Source organism: Myxocyprinus asiaticus, chromosome 13 (genome assembly GCF_019703515.2).
Source record: "Myxocyprinus asiaticus isolate MX2 ecotype Aquarium Trade chromosome 13, UBuf_Myxa_2, whole genome shotgun sequence".
Classification (NCBI taxonomy): Eukaryota; Metazoa; Chordata; class Actinopteri; order Cypriniformes; family Catostomidae; genus Myxocyprinus; species Myxocyprinus asiaticus.
Window position 1 is genome coordinate 28,520,692 of NC_059356.1, and position 9,941 is coordinate 28,530,632.

The following is a 9,941-nucleotide window of genomic DNA, read 5'->3' on the forward strand; positions in this document are numbered from 1 at the left end:
GTACTTACATGTACTTCAAATCAACATTACAATATAAAAATAAATGGAAAAAAAAATTGATGAGCTGTTTAAGGTGGGTCATTGCAATGCAATGCAGTGCCCTTTTTGTCCCTGAGACAAATCATCTCATGTTACATGTAAAACATGGACTGAAATTGGTTTGAATTATGCATTACGTTTAGATATATATTATTTACTCAAAATAATACACTTATTTGAACATTTTTATTTTAATCACTTTCCAATCAGATGTGTGTTTTTCCCATGTCTCAGTGTACTATTTGTTACATTTTGAATGGAATTCTGCCATAATCAAATTAAATATTGTATCAAAATTCAAACTAAAATAAAATATTATTTTCAGAATTTTTCTCTCAGTCATTCGTTTTGTATGCAGATAATATCATGTCATGTATTTTTTAAGAAACATAGAAACTATTGGTTTTACTTCTGCCCTGTTGTCACATTCCACCATCATTTATTTGCTATATGTTTGCAGATAAAATCCAAAACTCAGATGCTTAATCTCAACCAGTGTTACTTAAAAAATAAATATATCCTTCTCCTAAAGCAACATTTAAAAAATCAACACATCATGAGGTCAGAAAGGCACAGCACGTAAAGAATGACTTCCCTGGTTAACAAAACCTGTAACCTGAATGCAAACTAATTTTTATCCATGACCCAGAATTTTTGAATAAGCACACATTTTTGCAATGTGTGTATTTGTGTGCCAGTTGCTAATCAGGGTTATCTTAATTTTTCTCTGCAAAAAGTGGAACCTTTAGAAGCTATGCCTGAAACAAAGTCAAAGGAGATACCAAAGTTAACAATACATAAGACAGAAAAGCTCATAAAGTGGTTGATAGAATGAAGAGATATTTTCAAATGTACAACTGTATCTGTATGTTCTGATTTCATTTTAATTACTTCAGTTGGAACATGCACAAAAACAAAAAATCAAACACATGCAACTATGAGTGATGCTAAAACATCTAAGACAGCAAAGTAGTGTTGGCGACTGAGTAGTGACACTTCTAAATTAAGTACATTGTCCAGTAGCGTGACAGAAGTTTAGCTGTTTTCAAAACAGTGTTGCTTTCCTAGTAATGAGCTACAGTACTGGTTTCAACAACTATCTCAAGGGGAAAATCAAATACACTCTCCTAAATGTTCATCTCTTTCATTTATAGAGTGCCAAATCTGAATCATTCTAGTGAATCGGTTTGTGCAAAACTGTTCTCTCTCTCTTATAGAGAGAATTCTAAACAGCATTTTTGTTCCCCTGAAGGGCACAGCAGGAAGGGGACACCATTTGCAAGGTTGTTTCAAATGAAAGCAAGCAACTGAATCCCTTCACGAAGGGCCCTTCCACAATACTGCTAGCCAAGGGTACATGCAATTGTTACTTCAAGGAAGGAATTTTGCTGTTTGGCATGCAAGATCCTGTGTGGCATGTCCATGCGATTCATTTTGAAAACTGAGGTAATTTGAGATATTATCTGGGATTTAAAGCATTTAAACCAAATAGGAAATATTCCTTACATATTTATATACTTTGTGTTTGTCTTTACCAGGCGCCACACAAGAGACAGTACACAAGTGGACATTTTTTAATTCAATTAAAGGTGCACTCAGTAATGTTTTATATATGTACTTGCACTGACACCTAGAGGTGTGGATGCAACATCATTCAAACTCAATAATATTCAGTTACCGATCCCATTGTAGTAAGTCACTTTTCAAAGTCAGCCATAATTAATTGAATCCATGAGTGAAAGTGTCCAATAACAGGGCGGTTACTGAGATTGCGCTGGCCATGTGATCCAAACATGGCTGCGCCCATGAGGAGACCCTTTCCATGTAGAATCAAGATTCTATAGACACATGTTTCAAAATTACTATTCATTTCTTAAGGAGTAAAACTTTTTTAATTAGGAAAAAATTACTGAGTGCACATTGAAAGACACTAAAAAGCCACTTGACTGTTGTAGTTTTATTTGTTACAATGATCTTAACATATTTGTCAAGGTATCATTCCCAATGAAAATAAAGTAGCTATATGTGCATTCCTGTAGGGTATTCCAAACAGACACACACGAGACAATAATGCCCTTCAAAGAAGTAGAGCTTAGGGATGCAAACTTTCAATTGGAATTTGCACATATGCAATTTTGGAAAGTCCGATTCACTCTAGTGAATTAGTTCATTCTAATGGTTTATGTTAATGAACAGATTTACAAAAAACTATTTGAGTCCCTGTTGTCATGTGTATTTTGTTGGTTTGTGTTTTTCATGTCTTTTATTTTGAAATATCTAGTTCTTATTTCATGTCATGTGGTTCCCTTGTCATGTGATTTAATGTTTCCCTCCATGTTCATGTGTCTTATTTTCATTGGTTGATTGTCTTGTTATCTTGGTTAGAGTTCTTTGTGTTTATTGGTTATCTTTGTCATGTGTTCTCCCATGTCATGTATTTAACCCTCATGTTTTCCATGGTCCATTGTCAGGTATTGATTGTTTGTAACTTTGGTTGTTCATGTTCATGTTCATGTTCATGTTCATGTTCATGTTCATGTTCATGTTCATGTTCATGTTCATGTTCATGTTCATGTTCATGTTCATGTTCATGTTCATGTTCATGTTCATGTTCATGTTCATGTTCATGTTCATTTATGATTGTAGTTAGGGTTTTGGATTCACTGTTGGAATAAATTTGCACTTGGGTTCTTTACTTCATCATCGTCTTTGTCATTGCCAGCGCCAGCCCGTCGTTACACCTGTACCCTGCGAGTATTTTAGGTCTTCATTGGTGTTGCAAAAACTTTTAATTAAATGCTGCTGTTCATTACTATGTTTTCATAATATAAATTAGTTTGTATTCATGTTTTTTTTTAGATGTATTTGGTGTACATTTATCTGTTCATGTTAAATGCTGTCACCCTATTTGAAATTGAGGATTTTTGAATGAACATTGTTTTTATGCAAGGAAAATGTGGTTTTATATATACTGTATGTCAGCTTACCATCAATGCTACAACCACTGTTACTAAGTGGGAGCCTAAGAAACACAAACTACTATTTGACAACATCTTACTGCAGCAAAAAGCGAGAAAGGAAGGGGGAGAGAGTGTAAGTAAACACCACACCTTTGGAAGGAGGAGGCGGTGGTGGGCTAGTCTGCTTTATTAGGTCACTCTGAGACACGTGCTTCCACCAGGAGAGGGCAGAAGAGCAGTACTCCACCTGAGTAACAAGCAAATCATAAAGACCCACATACAGTCAAAAACTTGAGGTCCCCTTTAAGGCCCATGTTCATTAATTACACAGATTGTCTGACAGCTTGGCAGATATTCAAAGCAGAGCTACATTCTACTGGAGGGTTTGGATGAGGGGGTTGTACAGGGATAGGGAGAATGACGAATGCTCCTTGGTCTGTGCTGAGCAAGCAAATACAACAGCTGCAGCTCAAATAAGGCAAGATCCCCCCCGCAATTTAAAAACACATGTCACTGTGTTCCAGTGGCACAGGTAGATCGGTGCACACAGCTTCTACTTACCTCTGGCTCCAGCTTTCTCAACTTGCGATCGTGATCTCAAATCTCTCCCATCTGCTTCAATACACTCTCCACCCTATACACACATATAGACACATGCTTAAATACACATATACTGTCATTCAAGACACCAGTGCCCAATTCAGCAGGAGTTGTGTCCATGTCTCCCCACTTCACACGCACAGAAACACGTAACAGGAGCTGCTACTGTGAGGTTACTAAATGTCCCCCCTGGGTGTACAACAAATCTACTTGTCAGGGACAGCCATGTTCTCCACTTACTATATTTAAACAAAATTTTACAACTGAGAGAGAAAACTAAATTAAAGGTGCACTCAGTATTTTTTCCTCATTAAAAGAGTTTTACCTCAATAGTCCCTTTGAAAAACATTTTTAAAATAATTTACACTCATATGAGATAAAGAATCCAGGCATGTCAGTAGTCTAATCAAAGCTGATTTATTTGACATGGAGCCAGTCACCTCATGGGTGCCGACATGTTGAGATCACATGACCAGCTGAAAACTTCTAGCTTTATCTTGGATACCTCCCTATTATTGAATACTTTTGGTCATGGAATAAATTAGTCATGGCTGACTATGAATAGCATATATCTACAATGGCATCAGTAACTGAAAAGTTTTGCTTTTGCATGATGCTGCATTCACGCCACTAGGTATCAGTATAAGTCCAAGATGACTGCCATATTGGACAGTGCAACATAAACAATAAAAACTGACTGCACCTTTAAAGAAATAGTTCACCCTAAAATGAAAATGATCTCATCATTTACTCACTCTCATGCTATCCCAGATGTGTATGACTTTCTTTCTTCTGTAGAACACAAATGAAGATTTTTAGAAGAATATCTCAGCTCTGTAGGTCCATACAATGCAAGTGAATGGTGACCAGATGTTTGTAGCTCCAAAGATCACATAAAGGAAATATAAAAGTAATCCATACGTGGTTAAATCCAGATCTTCAGAAGCAATATAATAGGTGTGGGCGAGAAACAGACCAAGATTTAAATAATTTTTTACTTTAAATCTCCACTTGAAGAGTAAGATGGCAGTAAGGTCACATTTGTTCCAGATGTCTTGGATGTACAACTTCATCCTCTGAACTACAGTGGTAGATCCTACAAAGAAAGTCTGACAGGGCATTCTAGATTCAGCAACTGAGTCCATATCTGTAGATGTATACATTGTATACAGGTGTCCAAAAAAGTATTTGGACATGTTAGACACACTTGTATAAATGTGTTAATGTCTTTGCATTATATAACAAAATTTCAGATGGAACGAGCACACTTTTCAAGCAAAACATTACACAAAAATACATTTGTTCATTTTCAAACTATTTAACCATGGATTTATTGTTCAAAATGAACATACATTTTTAATATTGGTTTTCATGGGGCAATATTGTAGTTATGAGAGGAAAGAACAGTCCCATTTGCCATTTCTTAAAATTGATTCAGTTCATACCCACCATGTGCCAGATTCTCAAAGGTCTGAGCCAGTTCTTTCATGGAGTGTTTGGTCTCAGTCTCTGTCTCCAACAGTGAAAATAACAAAACTAACAACAAAATAGTGTGACATTTTCTTTAAGTTGTGAAAATAAAATACATTTTGAGTTGAATTCGTAGCTTCTCGTTTCTTCCTTTCCCTCCTCCACGAACAAACCTTGTTACAGAAAACAAGAACTGATTTATATCATTTAAAACCTGTTTATTGGGTAAAGAGACTTTTCAAGAATCTTATTGTAAACATGAGTTTACTAATATAAATGTATTTTCAAGAAGGGGGGGGGGAAATGTCATGTATTAGGATGACTGAGGGTTAGCTGTGGGTACTTGTATGTAACGTCACCATGTTCGGGTGTGTTAAGAAACTTGACTAGTAAAGAAGTGGTGCGTGCTGTGCAGTTTGAGTAAACAAGTGTCTGTGTCTTTGATTTCATTGAGAATCACTGTCTAATTAAATAAGATAGAAATGTAACAGCATCTGTTTCTTATGTGCGGGATTCGCAGATCCAATAATATCATAAACTGCTCGTTCTGTCGTCCAATGACAGGCCATCTTACATCCTCTTCGAGTGGCATGTGGGAGAGGGTGTGTGTCTTATAACTGAATTGAAAGTTTATTGGTTGCTTTCATGAGTCAACAGTCCAATGCCATTTTTTTACTTGATTCTCAATTGGAGAAAGAAAAGGAAAAGGAAAAAGGAAAGGGAAAGCAAAACAAAAAAGAAAAGCCATTGGCAAATGGATGAGGAAAAGCATCTGGGAAATTATTTAAGAAAAGCATTTGACAAATACCTTTTTAAAATGCAATAAAAGGTGCTTTTAAAGTGCATTAAAAAGTGTACTTAAAAGACTCATTAATGTACTCACTTATTGCTACATTTAATGACAATTTGAATGTTAAATAAATATGATTTATTAATGCACAGTTTTGATGTTAAATATAATGACATTTTTAAACATTAATTAAATAAACACATTTAAATATATTTTTATTTGTTTATAAATTGACTTATTTATTCATAATAGATTGATCATTTATTTCTTTGTTCATTTTTAATTGGCACTCCTGGGCTTTAGCTGGTATGGAATAGAAAAATAAAATTCAAACAATAAAGTAAATGTAATTTTCAAAATGCAAATGTACATTTAAAAATGACTTATTAATGTGCTGTTTTATTACTAAATATAAGTACATTTTAAAACATTGATTAAATAAACACATTTAAATATGATTTATTTGTCCATTTATAAATTGCTTAATTTATTCACATTTAAATGTGTCTATTTATTTGTAAATTTATTAGTTGTTAGTTAGTCCATTTTTATTTTCAAATTAATAGATTAATCATTTATTCCTTCATTCTTTTGTAAATGGCACTCCTCGGCTTCCGTATTAAATGGCATGAGTTGCGTTGAAACTCCAATATAACTGTGGCATACCCACGTTTGGCAAAGACGTTTGAAACGAGGAGGTTTGAAAGCCGTTGAGTTTAATTTCTGAGTCTATTGTGCCACCTACAGGTAAAACTAACGTGATTAACCCACTCAACCGAACAGGGTGAAGCCTTTCAACGAATTTTCCGAGTTTTTACTGCCATCTAGAAGAAACACAGCGTTGCTGCGCGTGCACGCGAAGGTGGGTAGGCTCCAGCCAGGCAGTCGGAATTAGGCACAACACCTGTTACAATAAATATATAGTTTATACTGTGCATAGAGTGGGCAGCCTACACAAGTGCAGGGCAGTACTGAGCCTCTAAAGGGTCAAGGTGGTGGGGGGAAAATGTGTTATGTGGAAAAAAAAAATAAAATAAGCAATGCTTTTGCGTTCCCCCGAGAAACTTTGTGTGCTTTTGCAAAACTTTTGCGTAATCTCGCAATTTTTGTGTTTGAATGACGGACTTCTGCTAGCTCTCCTATGTGTATTCCAGCATTATTCCGACTATTGTGAGTTCAACAAGAAGAGAAAGCTGCTGCAATGAAAAGAGTGAAGCACTACAGACAATATGCAATGCACAAATCATAATCTTCAATTTATGAATGTGTGAAAAAAGACAGTTAAAATTACAGTAAATGCGAGTGGTCTAATTGAAATGTAATGGTGTGGCGTAGGGGTGAGCGATATGACCAAAATCCTATATCACCATATGAGTAATTTTATATCACGATTACGATATATATCACGATATAGTTACATTTTTCTGAAAAATCAATACAATTGTATTATATATTAAGCCATGTCGCAATGTGTAATTTTGAGTAATCAGTAAGTGAATTAAATACTTTATAAATGAAAACTTCTTCATCTTATATAATTTTCTCTTTTTATTTTGAACTTGAAATAAAGTAAAAAAATAAAGACATAAATGCCACATGTCAGTCTGATGATGTGCACCATTTTTCTTCTTCTTTTTCTTTTTATTATTATAATTATTATTATTGTTGTTGTTGTTGTTGTTGTTGTTATAACTTTCCTCAAGAAACTTAATATCTTCTCAAAGCAATGCAAAAGGTAAAATAACATATAAATAAATAAATATGCATAAATAAAACACTTAATTAGGCTCTTTGTGTTTTTAGTAATCTCTATGAAGAAAACATAAAATAGCTTAAGGAAGATATGGCTGGTTTGTTTCTTGATATCAAACATCTTTCGAACAGAATTTTATAAAGGGTTTTGATGTGTATTTTAAAACCCCACTTTACATTGAGAAAAACCTGAATGAGTAACGGGTGTGATCTGCGCTTTTCTGTCACTGGAGCACAAATTAAGGGACTGGATTGACTTCAAGACTCGCGCGTACTTGCTTGTTTCAGACTGCGTGCGCAACACTCGCACAAAACACAGCTGCGTGAAAAATTTTATTTTTTCTCGCGTTCTAGACAAGCTTTTCATCTAATGACACGTGCAGCTGTCAGTGGAAAAACTGCGTTTCATTATTTCTATCAGTCTCACGTGAAGCCCTGACCACTGATACATACCCTCACATGGATATATCGACATACACAATGTATAAACCGCTGTTTTCTAAAGCCAAACCAATTCCACACCATGGAAGACGCACTTTTTCCTTCATAATCTCCTCTTATTCAAATGAATATGAGGAACGAGCAGTCCCTCCGCCTTCCTCCATTTATCCGGCAGAGTGTGTAATGCGCACCTGTCATGTGCTGTACACTTTTCTCTTGTGGCAATTTTGCGTTACCGCGATAGCGACGATAATCCAAAATGTATACCGGTTGGCAATTTTCTACCGGTATATCGCCCACCCCTAATGTGGCGCACATTGTGTATTGTTAGCGATTTTGTTGTTGTCGTGTTTCTTTCTCCATTAATAAAGCATAAAAATGGCTTCGTTTTGTAAGAAGTCATGTCAAGTTTCTTAGTAAATATATAGACAGACAGATTTTACATAACAGCTAAAGGAAAATAAGATTTGTTCCGATCAAGAACGGTTCTTATTATTAGAACAATTGAAAATTGTTGTGCTATCCTGTGGAAATCACAATACAGTGGGTTATTTCCCCATTTGCTGAGGTATTGAGTTCTTACAAGTTGCTTTACACTTGTAAGTCAAATTTTGGTTTTAAAAATGGGCAAAAAGAAACACATTTCTCCTGAAATTCTATTTTCTCATATTGTTTTAGAGAGATGAAGGCTATTCCATGCATTACTGTTTTGAAAAAAGAATCTCTAACCAGGATAGAGAGGGAAGAGTACGGTCCAGATGCACAACTCTCAAGTGTTCTCTAGTTTGAGAAACAGACTCCTCACAGGTTCATAAACTAGCAGCTTCTAAATGCCAAAGACCTGCATTGCTGCAAGAGGATTCTTGGACAAACAGAAAATTTTAAGAATACAACATTTATTTAAATAGAAATAGCCATTTGTAACTTTCTGAATGTCTCTAAATCGTCTCCAAACTACATAATGTGTATTGAGATAAACACATTCCTATTTCAGGATTATTCTCATTAATGTATGTCCAAGTATTTTGGCTATTAAGTTAACATACTGTATAAAACTAATATAATGCAATATCATAGAGGAGGAAATGTATCCTCTATGATATTGCAGCAATTAACCAGATATGGAATGAGATTATTAAGCAAACTGTTATCAACGCCTACATGCCAACTGAATAAAATAAGGCAAAAAAAAAAAAAAACATTTCACACAGTGTTTAGTGAGAGATATGATTGATTCAAAGAATAAAAGTGGTTGTTCTGTATATGTATTATTGTATTACAATTGTAATACTAAAGTCTTAATTAACATTATGGTTATTTAACGTATTGAGATATTATTATTATGTAAAGTGTAGCATTTGGTTCATTATGTTTTGTGATTTCTCATACCTTCTTTATATTACATCCATCCCTTGCACACTTTTGGCCTCTAGCGGGTGAGGCTTTTCAGACAGATAAAGAGCAGCACAAGGCAAGTACAGTACCGCACCATGAGCGAGAGTGTTACCCGCTAGAACAGTTTATTTTGAACAAGAGGGGTGTATGGTTCCAGAATTTAAAGCGGGAGTACAATACCGAACTGATGCGGATCGATAGCCTGTCTGTGCGCGCGTTGGTGCGAGGAACCAGACAGCGAGAAAAAAAATAATGTTCAGTGAAATGTCAAAAGAAGATCGCAATGTATGTAGCCTAATTGTAAATATATCAGATATTATTAATAAAATACGGGAACTCGTTGTGTGGGCATTTTTTGCCCTCATATTTTGAATTTTGGGGATATTTTTGTTAATTTCGGTGGCATTTTTGCCCCGAGTCTCCGTAAATTTCTGACACTATTGGCATTGTATCTTTCTAAGGTATTTACATTTTTTTTTTAGACATACAGTAGC